The sequence below is a fragment of the Macaca thibetana genome, chromosome 12 (assembly GCF_024542745.1).
Source record: "Macaca thibetana thibetana isolate TM-01 chromosome 12, ASM2454274v1, whole genome shotgun sequence".
NCBI lineage: Eukaryota > Metazoa > Chordata > Mammalia > Primates > Cercopithecidae > Macaca > Macaca thibetana.
The window spans coordinates 31,248,056-31,268,458 of record NC_065589.1 but is presented as its reverse complement, the minus strand read 5'-3'; the positions used below and the strand labels follow the sequence as shown (position 1 = coordinate 31,268,458).

The window sequence follows — 20,403 nt, the reverse complement described above, 5'->3', positions numbered from 1 at the left end:
CTTGGCTGTGCCCAGACTGGCTCCTCTTTGGCTCTCTGACTTCCTATATCATTAGAATTTAAGGTGTAAAAAACAGAACAGCAGTTTTCACATAAATATTAAAGCAGATATCATGTCAAGGAAGAAAATAACCAGTCTCACAATTTGGATGAATGTAGAAAAAAACTGAAATCAGCAATAGGTTGCATTTTCTTTAATTTTCATCTATTTATTTAATTTTTTAAATTTAATTTTTTGATACCTCAGTTTTCTAATCAGTTAAATGAGCATCGGTGTATTTTAGAGATGCTTTAAGACAACTTTGGAAGTCCTGTAAAACTAAAACTGCTTCTCAAACTTTAAAGTACATATGAATCACCAGTGGATCTTGTTACAATGCAGATTCTAACTTCGCAGGTCTGGGTTAAGCCTCAATCTGTATTTCTATGCATCTCATTTGAAACAACAAGTTTCTAAAACCACCTTGCCCAACTGTAATTTCCAAGGATGACTGCAGCGGCAATCTTTCATGCCACATGCTCTTTGGCAATGTAAATTATGTGCTGCTGCTGCATCAGGAGATAGAGCAGAATCTATTTCTCCATCTCCTTAAATCTGAGTATGCCCTACAACCACTTGGACAAACAGGCTCTGGTGAAACTGTGCCAGTTTGGGTTATATCCCTTAATTGGACTGGCAGCTTCAACTTCCAGGCTTTGGGAGCCAGGTGTCATGAAAGTAGTATGGCTACCGAAGACCATTATAATGTGAGAATCCCAAGCCATGTGAGGAGGCCTGGGAGGATAAGACTACCATATGAACCGAGACAAAAAGAGAGAGAGGGAGAGATGAGAGAATGAGGCTGAGAGGGAGAAGAATCAAAGAGCATGGAGGCACCAGTCACAAGTGAAGCAGCTACACTGAAAGTAGAACCTCTGACCTTGGGTGATATCACCTGGATCAGAGAAACCATGAGTCAAGCCTTTCTTAAATTTCTAATACATAAAATCTGAGCAAATTTAAATGGTTGTTTCAGACCCTAAATTGTGCAGTATATTGCTTCTCAGCAATAGGAAACTAAATCTGAATTAATAAGTAAGGCTATTTTAAATAGACTTAAAAGTGAAAATCAGTACTTTAATACTATTTACATTCAATAAATGTGCTGATAAAGCAGTTCCAAAAGAAAACTTGTGAGTGACCTGTTTCATTTCCCACTTCTGAAAAATATAGTTATTGTATCAATATCCAACTGCACAATCTCACAGTTAAGAGGTAGAACTGGGATTTGATGCCAAGTGTGGCTAATGCCAGAAAAAGCACACAGGCAGGGAACCCAGCTGAGAATGTTTTATGAAAAGCTTCCAAAATGAGAAGGTGCTTGAACCCAGTCTCCATGGAGAAGTAGGAGTCAAAAAAGTGACGAAGTTTGGTAGGACAGGTATCTCTTTTTTTTTTTTTTTTTTTTTTTTTTTTTTTTTTTTTTTTTTTTTTTTGAGACAGAGTCTTGCTCTGTCGCCCAGGCTGGAGCGCAGTGGCCGGATCTCGGCTCACTGCAAGCTCCGCCTCCCGGGTTTACGCCATTCTCCTGCCTCAGCCTCCCGAGTAGCTGGGACTACAGGCGCCCGCCACCTCGCCCGGCTAGTTTTTTGTATTTTTTAGTAGAGACGGGGTTTCACTGTGTTAGCCAGGGTGGTCTCGATCTCCTGACCTCGTGATCCGCCCGTCTCGGCCTCCCAAAGTGCTGGGATTACAGGCTTGAGCCACCGCGCCCGGCAGGACAGGTATCTCAATAAGAGGGACAGCAGATAAAAATAATGAGCAGTCTGCAAGAATGGCACATCAATGAGTAGAAAAGGAAGACTGAAGTAACAAAAGATAATTCTGACCAGGTGCGGTGGCTCATGCCTGTAACCCCAGTGACTCCAGAGGATGAAGCAAGAGGATCGCTTGAGGCCAGGAATTCAAGACCAGCCTGAGCAACAGAGTGAGACCCTGTCTCTTAAAAAAGGGGGAAAAAGATAATTCTGGAGCAGTAGGCTTCATGCTATGGAGAGCCATTGCAAACTTTTAAGTTGACAAAAGATTTCTGACCAAATGTAGAATTGAAAAGATTAAGCACTTTGGTGAGGATACGTCGGAAAAATTTCAGGCTAGAGGTAGACAGACAAGTATGAAGGTTGTTGCAGCATTACAGGCAAGACATAGTTCTGTTCAAAACTAAGGAATGGTAAGAGGGAAGGAAAACACTGGTTATAAAGATATTCTGGTGATAATAACAAGTGTCATGGTAGCCGCAACCATGACAATTATAAATAATATTTATTATTATAAATCTTAAATATAATATTTAATAATATTCAATTGATATGATAAAAGTCAAATTAGTGATTAACATCCCTGTCTCTACATAGATTGTGTCACGAAGAGAGACAGGGATGTTAGGAAGAGACATTCAAAGTTGGTACCATCTTACCTCTATTCTAACTCTTCTTATAAAACACTATTATATTAATATTTCTCAGATGTACTAATGATAAGATCCTTCTCCTTCAGAAAAAAAAAATCAATTCCAAGAAAAAACACCTTCAAATGTGCATTATTATCCCACAGCATAATATTAAAACTCCTCAGGACGGTAATTTAAGGCTTCTTCATGCTTTCCCAACTACATCCTTGGTTTTGTCTCTCTAATCACCTTTTACTTATTCTCCAGTCACATGGGCCTCCTCCTGTATGTATTCCATATTTTGTTACTTTATTCCTTTGTTCTAGATGCTGCTTCTAACTCAGTGCTTCTCAAACTTGAGTGTGAATCGGAATCACCTAGGAACTTAAAGCACAGATTGCTGGGTCCCAGCCTCAGAGCTCCGGGTTCAGTAGGTATAGGCTGGGACCTAAACATAACCTCAACAATAATAAACAATATAAATATTTATTATTATTATTTTGACTGTGGGATATAGTAAGCTAAAAAATACCTCTGCCTCCCCCGGGGATATCTGTGTTCTAATTCCTGGAACCCATAAGTGTTACTATATACGAGAGATCAAAGGGGTTTTGCAAATGTGATTACCTGAATGATCTTGATATGGAGAAATGATCCTGCATGATCTAGGTGGGCTTTAAATACAATCACAAGTATTCTCATTATAGGAAGGCATAGGGAGAGTTTACACAAATAGAGGTAAAGGGGATGTGAAGATAGAGGCAAAGATTAGATTAATGAGGCCACCAGCCAAGGAATGTTGGCAGCCACTGGAAGCTGGAAGAAGCAAGAAATGGATTCTGCCCCAGGGCTTCTGGAAGAGAGTAGGTCCCTGCCAACACTTTAATTTCAGCCCAGTGATTCTGATTTTAGGTTTCTGGCCTCCAGAACCATAAGAGATTAAATGTCATTTGCTTTAGGCCACCAGTTTGTGGCAGATTGTTACAGCAGCCACAGAAAACTAGAACATAGGAAAATAAATCTTCTTTGAATTTCTTAGTGCTCCTGTAAAAAGGGCCAGCCTTCTGGGAAGTGGAAATCTATATGATATAAGGATGGAGAAATTTGCCTTCATTTCCCTTCAAAATGTTTTCCTTTTCCTATACTATAAGGATTAGATATATAGCCATTTGTCAAGTTAATTGCTCTGTTCCAAAGGATAATAAACCTTATCACCCTGAGAGAACCAAATGTTTACAGCCTGGACTAGGCATTTAGGTTAAGCTCCCTGGGAGCCAGGGAGATGGGCGCTCTGTCTCCCTATTTACATTTTCATGGTAAATAAAACTCAAAATGTGGTACCGTAGAAAATACCTGACAGTGGTTATCTGTTGCCTCCAAATCTGAGCAAGTAAGATGGTATATAAATATCAAATTGAATTGAAGATAAAGATATCCCTAGGTCATAAAAGTCGGGAATTGGAAGTTTGTGGAGAGATTCGGCTACTGGGGAGGATCCTGGGTTACCATAAACCCATGAGCCTTTCCATTTTTGTCTCCAAGGATCAAAGGTTTTTCTCTCTTCTTTCAGGATTAAAGGGGTGCAGCTGACTTTCTCTTGTATATAAATGTCAAAAAAAATCTATTTTTCTTTGCCTTTCTCTCATTTATGAAGTATTTGCCCACTTGTGTAATATATTATTTTATCTGGCTTTTATTATGTTGCTCCAGGGGTAAGGACTGGAACAAGAGGGGCCAACTTAGTTACTAGATAAGTAATAAATAATCTGTCTCTGGTCTAGAATACCTGATATTCACATTACGGATTAATGTTAATAAAGATAAATATTAAAAACCACATGCCTATGTTCTAAACATTTCTCCAAACCTATTATTATCTATAATATAGAGAAGACAACACTGAAGTTTTGAGAATTTAATTAATTTTATTAGAATCACATTAATAATAAGTGGTATAGCCAGGATTTCATGTAAGATATATTTGACCCCAAAGCCCATGCTTTAAACCTTGGATTTAATAACTAACTTTAAAGAAGTTAATTATTATGAGGTAGATAGGGTCTAGGATGATTCCAAATTTATGACATGGGCTCTTGCATATGGTAGTTCCATTTACCAAGGAATGTACAGAAACTCAAAATCTTTTAACCTGGAAAGACAATGTATTCAATTTCCAATATGTTGATTTTGATACCATAAAAATATTTTTTCAAAACATTCTAACCAAGTAAAATTATAATATAATCGAACAAATGAGCAATGAAGACATAAATTTCTGAACCACTCACAGGTAGGTCACGGGTAAAGCTTTGGTTTGGATGAGTTTCTTAGAAAGTCTAGAGTAAGTGAGAAGGGAAGACAACAGAAGACGGGCTATTAAGTGCATGGATGGAAGAAGAGTTGATGTGAAGGAGTCAGAGAAGTAGGTGGAATGACAAAAGGAAGTACAAACAGAGTGCAAAGGAAGCAGTCAAAGAAAGGAAAGTGATGGAAGACTGGGGAAGAGAGAAATGGGAAGCTAAGCCAGGAATACAGAAAGGCAAAACAGTATGGTGAGCAGAATTTGAGAGGAGGGATGATGGGAAAGAATCATAATTGCAATGCATTATCCCATGTAATCCATGAGGATGTTTTCCACAGGCTCTTTTGTTATTAACATCAAAAGCATGTAAAGAACAAAGTAAATAATTGTGTCATTCTAATAAGTTACTTGAAGATATTTGACCTGATAATATAAATGTTGTATGTAATTTAGAGGAAAAGGGTAGTTTTTATACAGAGGGATCAGTTACAACTAAAAGACCTGTATTAGAATGTCTTTTTGTTTTGCATTTAGTATTGTTATAAATTTCTGCGAGTTAATTGTCCTCTCTGAAACTCATTCTCCTTAACTACTTGATGACAATTAATGTTAGCCTCACAGTGTTACTGTGAAACTTCAGTAAATAATGTATATAAAGGTACCTAGCACAGTGTATTAACATACACTGTAGGAAATACCTGATCAATGTATTTCTTAGTACATGTAGGAAATAGTAGGAAATACCTGATCAATGGACATCAGTTGAATCTGAATCTAAAAATCTATAATGATACATAAATATGGAAGTAAATTGAAAACTACAAAAACATCATATACTAACTACCGTATAACCTTGTTGTTTGTTAGTATACCATGCTATAGTCTTAATTTGTTTTGTGTTTTTATTGGGCACAAGAGGGTGGAATAATATTACCCCTTGTCAAAATTGTACTAGACCTAAATAGAAACTTTCTATTGACAGCTTATATTCTGAAAATCAATCATCTGAAAAGGATGAAGATAATAAAATATAACTATAGGATTAAGTGAAATTTATTTATGTTTTCAACCAAACAATAAATGCAATAAATGTGTATTTGAATTTATTTGTAGTGGTGTAAGTTGTTGAATACCACTTATGTTGGATTATGTAATAGATTAGTGGAAAATATAAAATGTTAAAATAACAAAGTAATTACGCGATGAATTCCATCAAGAAAAATAACAAATATAAAAATGACTCAAGTATATGGCAACATATTACGATCACCATAAAAAGAAAGAAAGTCTAGGGGAGTTCCAAAAAAAGAGATTATATTTGATCAGCAATTCTAGGTAGAGCTGGTGGCACTTCAGTTGTACCTTGATAGACTGACTTAGAACTTCAGAAGAAGAGAAAGTGGGGAAGGGCATTTTAAGACAGAGGGGAAAACATGAGCAAAGGCTCTGAGCTTTGGACAGCTGAAACATATTTAGGAGAGTAGCATAGTTTTGTTGGAATATAGGAAACCTTTGCGGGGGTAATGAATACAAAAGCTAGAAAGGTACAAGGACATGGTTTGATAGACACTGAGTGCTCAGTAAAGAAATGCCAACTTCCTTTGTGTGAGGCAAAAGCGAATCACTGGAATATTTTGGATAGGGGAGCGTGTGGATCAGAGTTCAATTTGAGGAAGACTAATTTGAAGGGAAGGGTTGATTGGGTTTGTAACATCAGATAGAATGGACAGAAAGTTACTTACAGCTAATGGAGACCCTGAGTTACAGAAGAGTAGAAGAGTGTAAGTTTCTCTTTAAGAAATATTATGAATAAAAAAATGAAGAAAAAAAAAAGAATGACTTAGAATATCATGAGTGTGCAACTCCTAATGAATCAATGGATTTGAGCATCAATGGCTGATAACCTCCCAAAAAGAGAAAAGCAGATATTATGTTGAATAATGGAACCAATTTGTTAAATGATAGACACTATAAACTTGTTTTGCAGAAAACAGAACAAAAGTAAAACCTGAATTTGATTGTGCCTCTAGATCCAACTCGTAGTTTAGAAGGAAGGCATAAAACACAGGAATATGTCAAACTACACTCTAACAAGGCAGTTGACAAAATCACACCTACAGGAAACTCTTCAAGTGAAAAATCTAGATTCTTCAACAAATAAATTGCAAAGAAAAAAGACTGCAGGGACCGATAAACATATATGTGATGGCTAATTTTGTGTGTCAACTTGGCTGGGCCATAGTCCCAGATATTTAGTCAAACAGCATTCTGGATGTTTTTCTAAAGGTGTTTTTGGATGAGATTAACATTTAAATTGGTAGACTTTGACTAAGCAGATTACCTTCCATGATATTGGTGGGCCTCATTTAAGCAGTTAAAACATCATTAATAGAACAAAGATAGACCACTTTCAAGCACGGAGGACTTCTGCCAGCAGGCTGCCTGTGGATTTGAACTGTAACTCTTCCCTTGGACTCCAGCCTGCCAGCCCTACCCTGTGATTTTAGATTTACCAAGTCTCCATAATCACATGAGCAAATTCCTTAAAATCTCTCTCTCTCTCTCTCCTACACAAACTCACATACACACATATATTCTGTTGGTTTTATTTCTCTGTTGGTTTTGTTTCTCTGGCGTACCCTAATTAATACACTAAAGATGAAAAGAGACAGAATATACAAAAGGAAAAGAGGCAAAAATAAAATATAGTGTTTAGGGATGCTCACTTGTTCTATAAAACTATAAAGGAAAGAAAATGGAAAGGGGCTTCTGGGTTGGGTGGCAAAATTTTATTTTGTGACCTGTGTAATGGTGAAGTGCATTCACTCTATAAAAATGTATTAAACTATGCATATGTTTTGTATATTTTTCTCGATCTCTGTTAGATTTTATAATAAGAAAGCAAAAGAAACTAGGGAGGAGGATAACAGTAGTCACTTGCTATTAATAATAGCTAACTCATATCAGTGAGTAATTATCTTGGAAAGCATAAATTTGCTAAGAGTTTTAAGTATTAAAGTTCAAAAGTAACTTATTATTGCATAACATTTCTCTTTGCCTTTGTGGAATGAGTGGTCTATTATTTACTAGAATAAGAAAATGATACAATGACAGCTAAGTAACTTTTTGCATAATGCTTGCTGTGTAATACATTTAAATGACTATTCAGGTGGGTTGAGAAAGCACTTCACCATTGGTGGCTTAAAAGTAGTAAACCAGTTCAGGAAAGATCCCTTGAACAGTCCAAGCTACAACACCACTTGGCTCATGAATTCTTGGCATTCAAGACCAACAGGAAGCTAGATCTGCTGTCCAGTTTCTGCAGGTGCACATTCAGCCAAATAAAGGGATGCCAACCACTTTAATGGGATCACTAAAAAACAGTCTACAAAATCTACAGAAAGAGAACTGAGCAAGGTATTAGGAACATAGCATTATCTATATCAGAACAATAGGCTATGCCGGCATTGGCCAATAGCTTACAGTTAAAACAAACAAGCTTAATTACTGAGACACTAAGGATTCCTAGATCATATTTCAACAGCTTGGGGGTGGTATCAAGAAAAAAATGATAGTATAATGTCTCTATATTCAAAGACAGATCTGCATTTCCAGATATATGTTGCCTTGAATGTCATGAGTACCTAAAAATGTGTGTGTTCAAAAGGAATCACAGATTCTTCCTCTCAGTGTCTCTTTGTAACATCCCTATCTCTTTATTGCACAATTTACATCTAAATTTCCAGAAATAAAGTCATTTCCCTTCTTCCTCCCACTTCATCTCCAATTAGAGGCAAAACAGATTTGATTTCAAAGCTTTTGAAACACTTCTTGTAACTGTCCACTTAAGCAAATAAAACACCACTTGAATCTATTCACTTCTCTCCATCCCTGCTTTCAACATCCTAATTCAAGCTATTCTACTTCTTGTGTGGACTACAGCCCATCCCCTAATTCTTCACAGAACCATCTTACCTCTTTTCTAATTCTTATTATAAATCATTTTTATGTTAATATTTCTCAGATGCACCAATGGTAACATCCTTCTTCTTCAGAAGCAAAACCAATTCGAGGGAAAAAAAAAAGCTTCAAATGTGCATTATCCCACAGCATAATATTGAAACTCCTCAGGATGGTAATTAAGGGCTTCTTCATGTTTTCCCAACTACATCCTTGGTTTTGTATCTCTAATCGCTTTTTACTTATCCTTCAATCAGTCACATGGGCCTCCTCCTGTATGTATTCCATACTTTGTTATTTTATCCTTTTTTCCAGATGCTGCCTCTAACTCAGTGCTTCTCAAACATGAGTGTGAACCGGAATCACCTAGGGAACTTAAAGCACATATCGCTGGGTCCCAGGGTCAGAGCTCCTTGTTCAGAAGGGTGGGACCTTAAAAATGTAACTTTCTAGCACTTTCCCACGAGGTGCTGCTGCTGCTGCTCTGGAGATCATACTTTGAAAACAACTGCTCAAGCTAAATACCCGCCCTCTATCTCTGCTTCTGCAATATGCCACTTAAGACTTCATGCAATATCATTTCCTTCTATCCCTGGGTAATGCCTCCTGTCCAAAACCGTCAAGACATTTTTTCCTCTGAATGTCTATAGTGTCATATTTCTATCATTCTTATAATACTTAGGATGTCTATTATTCATGTAGTCATGGGGTAAAATTTAATTTTCCCTATAGACTGTACATTGTTTGAAGGTGTTATCCATGTGTAAATTAACTAAATTATAGATCCACAGCACAAAGCACGGTGTCTTATGTATGAGACATAAAATAAATATTTTCTTCCTGCTAAATAATCTGATACAGGACATAATTATTCTACCACAAATATCTATTGGCACAGGAACTGGCAAACGTAACAGAAGGCTTTCTTTTGGTGCAAAGCTTGGTTTTCACTTTGCACGTATCCATGCTCTGCCAATGAATCCGGGACTACTGCTGTGTGTCCATCTGTTAGAACCAATCAATGTTTTGGGGCAAAATACTGGGGCAAAATATTTGGACAAAATATTTAACAGCTCAATTACAATATGTTATATATGATGAGAAAAAAGCTATGGCAACATTTGCTGTACAAATCTCATATAATTAAGTCTTTTTTTCCTTTTTTTTCAGAGACAGGTTAAATTTCAGAGCAAAATGATCTTGAATAAAAAGGCTCATGGTCTTGTGGGAAATGTAGAACAAGGTTGTCGGCAATAAGCATGCTGAAGTGTGGCATAACCAGTTGTCTCTGCCAAAAGACATCTAAACACTTAAACAAAAATCTGATCTATCTGCCACCATTGGAACTGACTTAACCCTTTATTTCTTTTTCCTTCTTGTTACATGCAAAATCTTGGAAGTACATTTGGTCTTCATGTTTTTCCTCTTGTCTTTAGGGAACTGCATTGTTTCTTAGAATAGTATCTTTTATATGGTTTGGTTCTGTGTCCACACCCAAATCTCATGTCGAATTTTAATCCACAGTGTTGGGGAAGGGACCTGGTGGGAGGTGACTGGATCATGTGAACGAATTTCTCACTTACTGTTCTTGTGGTAGTGAGAGAGTTCTCAAGAGATCTGGTTGTTTGAAAGTGTATAGCACTTCCCCATTTGCTCTCTCCCTTGCCACCATGGGAAGGCATACTTGCTTCCCCTTGGCCCTTCTTTCATGATTGTAAGTTTCCTGAGGCCTCCCCAGATATGCTTCCTGTACAGCCTGTGGAAATGTGAGTCAATTAAACCTCTTTTCTTTATAAGTTACCCAGGCTCAGGTAGTTCTTTATAACAGCATGAAAACATACTACTACACTTGGGTACGAGGAATCTGGTGTTCCAGTGTTGCTACTGCCCCTATCTCCCTGGTGAAATACTTTATCTCATTAGGCTTCACAGTTTTTATCCACCAAATGATAGGGAGTGAAATGTTTTGTTTATCTCTGGCACTTCCTAAATTTATTCCTCTTTTGAGAGAAGCAGCTGCCATGGCACTACAAGGTAACATATCATTGTCCTGAAAAGATTAATACAACCTCTGCAAACTAGTTTTTATTTGAATCAGGAATAGCATGCTTATTATATTTAGTTCATAATATATTTAGCTCATAAACTGCCATTTTTATTATTCAATCAGCTCTATATATCAGCATGACATAACTGCTTGACACACTTAAGTAGGACTCATAACCACCAGTCACTTGGTTCACCAATTACACACCTATAGTAGCCTACATATCTTTCATTTTAAATAGCATTATTTTCATTGCCACTATCCCATTAAGAGGTCATAGAAACATTAGTAAAAAGTGATTGAATACCACTTTGAACTTAGAACAAAGCTCAGCAGGATATTTGAAATGTATGCTAAAGTAATAAGAAAGAGATAATTGATATGGAGAACTGAAAAAAAAAACCAAAATAGAAAAAGCCACATTGTGAACACACATTTGAATTATAAGAGATTCATACTATCCTATTAATTTTAACTTCTAATAGAGACTTCATATATTCTTATGCTATTCTGCATTCATTTCTTAATTTTTTACAGCATTCTAAAGGTAGGGTAAAGTTAACACAGCACTAGTGTTTCAAATATTTCTAAATGAAGAAACTGAAATTCAGGGAGCTGAAGAATTTGCCACTCATAAGGTAACACACCAGGGCCGGAACTTTTTTTTTTTTCTTATAGACCAATATCTACTCTCTGGAAGTATTGCCGTGCTTATGAGCAAAGGGAATATATGATCATGGTTACATACTCCGGGAGTATGTGAGGAGCTACTTCTTAAGTGACTTTGTGTCTCTCTTAATATTCAACATAGTGCCTACAGCACAATAGGACAATATATCTAGGAAACTTTGTTGAATAAACACATCGGAATTTCATTTGTCCTGGAAAATTGAAACTAGATATGATCAATGAATAAAATCCACCATAGTTTTAGGTTTCTTGTCAAGATGGAGCAACATCTTGATTTACTCTCCCAACTACCATCTAAAAAACAACTTAAAAAACTGGACAGAATATAACAAACAATAGTACTCAAGACATTGAATATCAGGCAATGAAGAAAGCAACCCCTGAGAAATAAGCCACAAGATTGCTCCAGCTTGCTGTTTAAGTAAATTTACAGGTCACAGTGCAAGGAGAGGGAATCCAAGTAGAGACAGGCAGTCTCCTGTGTTGAGTAGAAAAAACTGGAATCCCAGAGAAGGCAGAGCAACTGGAGTTCACAGGGCAACAGAGACACAGAATGGAGAACTGTATGAGGATAATCCAGAGAACTGCACAGTGTCCCTCTTTGAGGATTCACTAGAATACTGACCAGTACATACATGTAAAGAAACTATCCAAGCCCAGGTGAAGAATCATCCAAATTTATCATAAGAAAAAGTGCTTGATTTTCATATAAGCCTTAAATAGTCTCTGTTCCCGATAGCCACAGTAGAAAACTTCACACTTCAGGAATCATCAGTTAAACAATTAGAAGGGTCATGCCTCAGTGTTGGGGAAAAATTAACTCTAGACTAAATGCAGTTGTGTTCTGGCCTAACAAAGCTTTTTAAAAAGCAAGACCTGAAAGTTACTTCCCAAGTAACTCAGCATCTCAGAACAAAGCTCAAGAATATTTATGGGAATAAAAATAACCTAACTTTCAACAAGTCAAAATTCATATTAAGGCATCTGATCAAAGATCGAAATGTACACAAAAGAAACAGAAAAATAAAAGCGATACTGAGGATAAAAAATAAATTAATCAGCCCGGGCATGGTGGCTCACACCTGTAATCCCAGCACTTTGGGAGGCCAAGACGGGCAGATCACCTGAGATCAGAAGTTCAAGACCAGCCTGAACAATATGGAGAAACCTCGTCTCTACTAAAAATACAAAATTAGCTGGGCGTGGTGGCACATGCCTGTAATCTTAGCTATGTGGGAGGCTGAGTCAGGAGAATCACTTGAACCCGGTAGGCGGAGGTTGTGTTGAGCCAAGGTCGCACCATTGCGCTCCAGCCTGGGCAACAAGAGTGAAATAAATAAAATCAAATAAAATGAAGACAAAAAAATAAATTAATTAATCAAAACTTACCCAGAAATGATACAAATAATATTTTTAGTAGACAAAGACATTAAAACAATTACCATAATTATATTTCATATGTTTAAGAAGTAATAGACATAGAAGTTATCAAAAAGACAAAATTTGATCTTCTAGAAATTTTTTGGTGATAAAAATATAGCAAATAGCACGATGGTAGATCTATTTCTAGTTACACCAATGATCACATTAAATGGTCTAAACACTGGAAAACAAATAGCAAGATGGTAGATCTAAATCTAGTTACATCAATGATCACATTAAATGGTCTAAACACTGATGAAAAGACAAGGATTGTTAGGTTAGATAACACTTCTATATCCTGCCTACCAGAAACCCAATTTAAACATAAAAACACAAATACTTTTAAAGTAAAATGACGGAAAAATTTATAACATGCTAACAATAATAAAAGTAAAATTTAAATGACTACATTAATATGAGACAGAGATTTCAGAGCAAAAAATATTACCATGAATAAAGAGCATAATTTCATAATGACAAAAGTGTCAATTTTTCAAGGGTATAACAATCTTAAATATTTATATGTGATAACAGACCTCCAAAATATCTAAACCCAAAGCAAAAAGAACTACAACGATTATTTTAAATGTAATTATAGTGGGATATTTCAACATCTATCTATCAATAGTTCACAGAACAAATAGAAAGAAAACCAACACAGATAAAGAACACTTAGATATTATCAATCCATTTGGCCTAGTACCTAGGAAAGGCCTCCTTATTAGTGCATGTATCCTCACAATCTGGACAAGTTGAACAGTCCAGCAGTGGCTACCAGAAGCTGCTCCAACTGATAAAATCAGAGTTCTCACATATTTAAAAATGTTGGCTGAAAGTGAACATAGTGTGAAGCTAAAAGGTAAAACTCAAGGGTGGTCAGCATCCATCAGACCATCCACATGGGCCAGAATAATGGACTGACTATTACACAAAAAGAAAAAGACATAAGGAGAGATAAGAGACTAATGTGATACTCTGTGGCACTCTAGTTGCTGGTTCTCTTTCTGATAGCTACTTTCAGTTACTTACTTTTTGTGTCTTAGTTTTACAAATCTTGATTGACTTTGTGAAACAGCCCAGAATCTGCCTTTGCTTCAGGATGCCAGAGCAACATAGAAAGGTATACATGATGTAAACACAAAGTCAAGATGTATCAGTCTGGTTTCTGAGATCCTGCCTTTCTTATCTGTCATTGAGCTTGTTCGTTTATCCTTCTTCTGTCGGAAAAACTATAGACCAGCAGGAGAGTATTCTTCCTCTAATAATTCACCCTATTTGGAATCCATTTCTCAATTTTTTTCACTTCCTCCTTCTGGCCCAGCTCAAGTTCTGTCTCTTCAAACAAGACTTCCCAGACCAAACCAAATTCTCAGGAATCATTTTCTTCTCTCAAGTCCTGGAAGCCACTATTTTGAAACTTAGCCAATTTTCTCTTTTTGCTATACCCTATCTTATATATATGTCTTGTCTCCTAATTCAGACAGCAAATTCTTTAAAGGGATTAGGCTTTATCTTGAATATAGGGGAACATGTCGCAGCCCAAAATCAGGAAAGTCCTAGAAATAAAAGGTATTACAGAAATCATCAGAGGCTTGTGGATTGATTTAGGGACCTTTGCATTTATAATTTATTTTTTGTAAGATAATGTATTCTGATTTCCAACTGGTTTATAAATGAATATCAGTTGTTTTTTTATTCATGTTTTCCTGTATCTATATGTAAATATATTCATACACAAGAAGCTTGGCTCTATAGTTACATTTATAACAAGATATTATAACTAAGCAGACTACATAATTACTAAAAGTTTACAGCTAATGGCAAAAATTACTTCATTCATCTTGGAACTTTGTATCTGCTGATAACTGTGGATTCAAAGATGAAGAGTACCTTGCTTTGCTTTTCTTTTTTCTTAATTAACACTGCTTGCTCCCTTTTCATTCCCAGGTGCAAAAAAGACAGTTAATGAATGCTATTAATAAATGAGAAACAATATTAAATATTAATTTTTACCACTTTTTTGTCCTCAATAGTGTAGATAAATTTTCCCTAAGGCATTCCTTTTAGTGACCTCACTGTAAATTGATTCTAACACATTTAAAACTAAGTCATGGTAAATATTCTCAGTTGTAAAGCAACCTATGCCCAGAGTTAACCTCAACCAGAATGCAAACGACAGCTGTAAATTATGTAAGATGCATCAGTTTTCTATTCAAAATATGAAAACGAGTCTAATGTTAGAGCTGTTTTGCTTTTGATACGTAACAGGTGATGGGTGTAGGTTCGGAGCCTTGGCTTTGATTTTAAACAGATTTTGGGTCAAATCTCATCTTTATTATTTACAATAACCTTCCATGACCCTGTGCAAGCTACACTGTCTCTCCAAGCCTCAATCTTACTCCATATTACATCCACATGAAAAATGTGGGTGATGTCAGCACCCAAATCACAGACTTGTGCTGAAGTTTCAATATGTTACAATATGTGAAGTGCTCACTACAAGGTAATTGCTCAATAAAATTCGGATTAAAATATTTTCAGGAAAAATAAGTTTATTCAGGTTGATGAGTAGATTTAGTACAGAGTGTCTTTGTATAGAATATAACAGCTTCATCAGAGAATATATTCTTAAAATAATCTATTTTTCTTTAAAATATGTTTTAAAAAGCTTTATTTTTCTGCTTAAAAGTGGTAGAGTTTTATGTTATCCAACTTTGTGACTATTTATATACTATTTTAACCTCACTGGAATTAAAATAAATAAATAAATAAATAAATTTAATCACTATGTAATTATTTTAATTCCATGATATCAAACTGTTTTGGCCAACTTTTTTAAAAACTGAATTAACTATTAATAAATACTTTGGCATTATGTAGACATACACTCAAAACACCTCCTTCAGCATTGCAACTTTGTATTTTTTAAAAAATCATTTTCTATTTTATTGTACAAGCCAGAATTTCTGGGAAAGCAGGTGCCCTGTTTTCCAGAAAAATGGCGTTGCAATGTTTCCATTAGTCTAAAGCATGGATATCACCCACTGGTAAAGTGATTCAGAAGCTGGATATCATAAAAGGAGGTGGTGCCTTTAAATAACTAGCAGAAAAGCCTGGTAGCAAGAGAATATTATGCTATTACTGTAAATTTCACTGACAGTAAAGGGCTGTGGGGGTTATGGAAAAGGAGAGGAGCTACACAATAACCACTGGCCAGAGTAATTAGCTGGTTTAATGAAGAGAGAGGAAAAGTGTGTTGGACACTGAAGGCCTGAACTGTCAGCATTATTGTTCTCCAAAGCTTTGGAAGAACAATGCTCTGCTGAGCCTTCAGTAATCACTATACATGACTACTCATGAACAGAGTAATTAAGAAATGTCAGTGCTTTGCCGGAAAAAAAATTAACACTCATACCACACAGAGTGCTTCCCTGGAAGAACCACATTTTTTTTTTCTTCTAAAATACTAACAGAGCAGTATTTATGCTTCATGAAGTTCAAAGGAATGAGCCGTGAATAACTAAACAAACTGAGCAATGCGATTGTTCCTTCCCCCAGCATATGCACTTCCAATACTCAATGGAATGGCTGGACACATCTGAGCTAGATAGAAACTATCCTGAACACTGTGTTCAAATTGTCCCACGTTCCCCAGCCTCTAAGCTGCTCTATGTGATATCACCCTATTTTATTTTTGCCTAGTACTTGCCATATCTTACTTATGTATATATTCGTGTATTCCTCACTTCATTCGATCTTTAAACTTGTCCTTAAAGATATTGTCCTTCCTGCTCATCGTTGTATTGAGTGTCTAAAAGCATATCTGGCTGGTTCAACATTCGCAAATCAATAAACATAATCCAGCATATAAACAGCACCAAAGACAAGAACCACATGATTATGGTCAATAGATGCAGTGGCTCAATAAATTCGGTATTGATGGAACGTACCTCAAAATAATAAGTAAAATCATACTGAATGGGCAAAAACTGGAAAAAATTCCATGTACTGAATAAAGATTTCTTAAAATAATTCAAGATTGACATTTTATTTAAGAAAAGTATAATGTGAAGCCTCACATATGCTAGTTTCTCAATTAAAAGCAACCAATTTTATTTGAAAATAAAAAGTGTCAGAGTAAGCAAAAAACTGAAATGTAAACTATTACAATCTTTTAAAAAGATACACTGAATTTATGGTATAAAACTTACTTGCAAGTTACTGCTAAACGGAAAGTAGTCTAGATAATGATTCAAAATTTCTACAAAAATAGTCTGTCCTCATCTTGCAAACAATAAATTGGCAATTTTTTTCTTGTAGAAGTAAACTATTAAGGAAATGAAATCTCAGACATTGCAGAGCAAAAAGGTGAGAGCACCAATCCTGTACTAATGAGGCTAATCAAATCAAATACTCATCTCACACCAGTTCCATTCGATCATTAAAAAGTCAGGAAACAACAGGTGCTGGAGAGGATTGAAATTATGGCGGTTCCTCCAGTTCAACCATTATGGAAAACAGTATGGCGGTTCCTCAAGGATCTAGAACTAGATGTACCATATGACCCAGCCATCCCATTACTGGGTATATACCCAAAGGATTATAAATTATGCTGCTATAAAGACACATGAACACGTATGTTTATTGCGGCACTATTCAATAGCAAAACTTATTTACTCTGCTCTTTGAATTAAGCAGTTTTGTCTATATGGCTAATTGTAGCTTTGATTCTCCAATGTGCTCTCTAATCAGATTGCATTAGAGGTAAATATTTATCTCCCCAAAGTTGAAGAATTCGTGGCTAGAAAGAAACAAAAGCTAATCTTTTGCATTTTCCAGGTAGAACATATTTTGATTCAGGAAGGAAATAAGTTGAATTCCAAGAATGAACAAGATGTTTTGTCAATTTGAGAGAGCTTTAGCTGACACAGAATTGAAAATGATTTCTGAATAGGATTCTTTTCACCACAGCTGACTGCTTATTGTTTCATTAATTCTATAAAAAGAATAAATGGATAATAAAAATGTTTTCTAACTGCAAAAGTTCATTATGATGATTCTATAAATTGCAGTATATTTATGTGAAGAATTCGTGGTAGAAAGAAACAAAAGGCAATGAGAACATATTTTGATTGAATTTTCCAAGAATGGATGTTTTGTCAATTTAGAGCTTTAGCTGACACAGAATTAAAATGATTTCTGAATAGGATTCTTTTTTTCCACAGCTGAGCTTATTTTTAATTCTATAAAAAGAATAAATGGATAATAAAAATGTTTTCTAACTGCAAAAGTTCATTATGATGACTATAAAGCAGTATAATGTAGTGGCAATGAGCTGAATTTTGGGAGCCAGAATATCTGGGTTTGAATCCTGGCTCTGTTACTTAATAGGTATATGACTTTAGGCAGCTTCCTCAATTGCAAATTTGGGATAACAATAATACCAATCTCAAAGTGTTGTTGAGAGAATCATATGAATTAAACGTAAAAATCTTTGAACAATACTAAATGTGGGCTATTATTGTTATAAAAATATGGTCGTTGGTTGCCTTGTATTGACAGCTATGTTCATTTTCTATTTAGTAGCCATTGTCAAGCAATTTATCAATCTAATGTCAACAATTTAATTATTTAAGTAAAATTATACAAATTATATAAAATCCTCATTACTTGTAAAATTAAAGGTAAAAGTGAGTATGAAGTTATTGATTCATATTTCAACTGCATTCATATGTATATTGTACAACATGACAAATAGCATATGAAAGGAAGCTACACAGTACTAATGTATTCACTCATTCATTCACTTATTCAGCTAATATATTTTGAGGACCAACTCTCCATCACATCAAGGAGATATAAATAGTGATCAAGATATATAAAATCTTGACTTTTAAAAGTTTATAGTAAATGAAAAAAATCACGTAATAAGTGTTACTTAGAAAATAGAAGCTATCTGGCTGCTATAGCTTGAATGTGTCTCCTCTAAAATTTAGGTGTGGCCATGTGATTATATTAAGATGTGGAGGCTTCAAGAGGTGATTAGGTCATGATGGGTCCTCCTATGTGAATGGGATGAAGTTCTTATAAAAGAAGCTTCACATAGCATTTGGTTAGTTTGGTCTTCACTGGGTAAAGAAAGAGATAAAACATCTTTTCCTAAAATATGCCCGTTCTTGGAATTAATATTCTCCTCACATTGCAGTTGACTAATTTTTACTTATCTTTGAGATCCCTTCCCCAGGAAAATTCCTCTGAACTATATCTATGTATTATATGTCTATTCATTCTTTCCATTAGACTCTCTTATGAAACTCATTATTTCTTTCTTTATAGCATTTAGCCTAAATAAGTTATATATTGAATTTATGCATTTTTTCCTTGATAGTCTATCTTTCCCACTAGACAATAAGCTCCAAGGAAGCAGGGGTGGCTGTCTGTTTCCTGTTGAATGCCAGCAGTTGTCAAGGTATTTCACTAGTAGTAAAAATTCAATAAACGGATGACTTCATTAAAAGTAGAAAGGTAATGAGTTTATATAACTCACCTATTGTAAATCATGAGCAACCTAGAGAAAGACTTTCAGGAGCCATGGAGAGATGAAGTGTTGGGCCTAGGCTGGAGGGTTAACACCAACTCAGGAAAGTAAGTCTGACTGCCTATGGCTTGTGAGATGAAGACGTATGGGAGAACTAAAAGGAGATATGAAAGTGTGCTGTAGACAAACTGCATTTTCTTTCCCTTATCCCCCTCTTACAGCTTTGCACCCTACTTGGCAGTACAGTTCTATTAAATACAGTGGGGAAGAAAGGGACATCTTTGATGTTCGTTGTTTGTTCTCAGGAAAACCATGACATAATCACATATGCAAGCCTATTATGGTTTGCCTCAGTTGTGTACAGATTTAAGAACATGAAACTGTGTGATGTTTCAGGAATTGTTAATTCAGTATGTGCTGTTGGATAGATGAGACTCCTCATTCTGAAATCTGTATTCACCAGAGACCCTGCTAGGATTCTAACGCGATGCTGTCTATTTCAGGATCTCCTGTGGAATTTATGAAGTCTCTTAATTCATCAGGTGATAATGTTTACATTTCTAGGACACAAAGTGTTGACATAAAAGGGAAGATTTATCAAAGACTGATTCTGAAAAACTGATCTTAATGGTTTGGTGGAAATTTATTGTAGGGGATTTTTTTCTTTCAAATGGTTTAGCACAAACCAAATTTTAGAAATGTATGAAGTCTCAAAGGGCATTTTATTCAATCATTTTGTTTCATGGATAAAGAAATAAGGTCTAGAGAGATGAATTAACAAAATCAGGGCAGAATCAGGATAGGTATCAATATCTCCTGCCTCAAATTGAGGATTCTTTAATTGGACATTACAATTCATGGACATTACAATTGAACATTACAAATGGACATTACAATTCATTTCAATAAGGCTAATATTTATTGAAAATGTCCATGAGTGATTAATACATTTAATAAATATTTAGGTTATCAATTTATTATGTTTTAGAACTCCATTCTCAGTATAAAAATACATA

The 20,403-nt window shown here is 35.5% G+C and overlaps 1 protein-coding gene across 5 annotated transcripts in view; it reads right to left on the bottom strand.

Annotated features, from left to right (window-relative positions):
* ERBB4 (erb-b2 receptor tyrosine kinase 4) overlaps positions 1-20,403 on the bottom strand; it is a 1,170,744-nt gene that overhangs the window by 97,427 nt on the left and 1,052,914 nt on the right. The gene's annotated exons all lie outside the window — the stretch shown is intronic.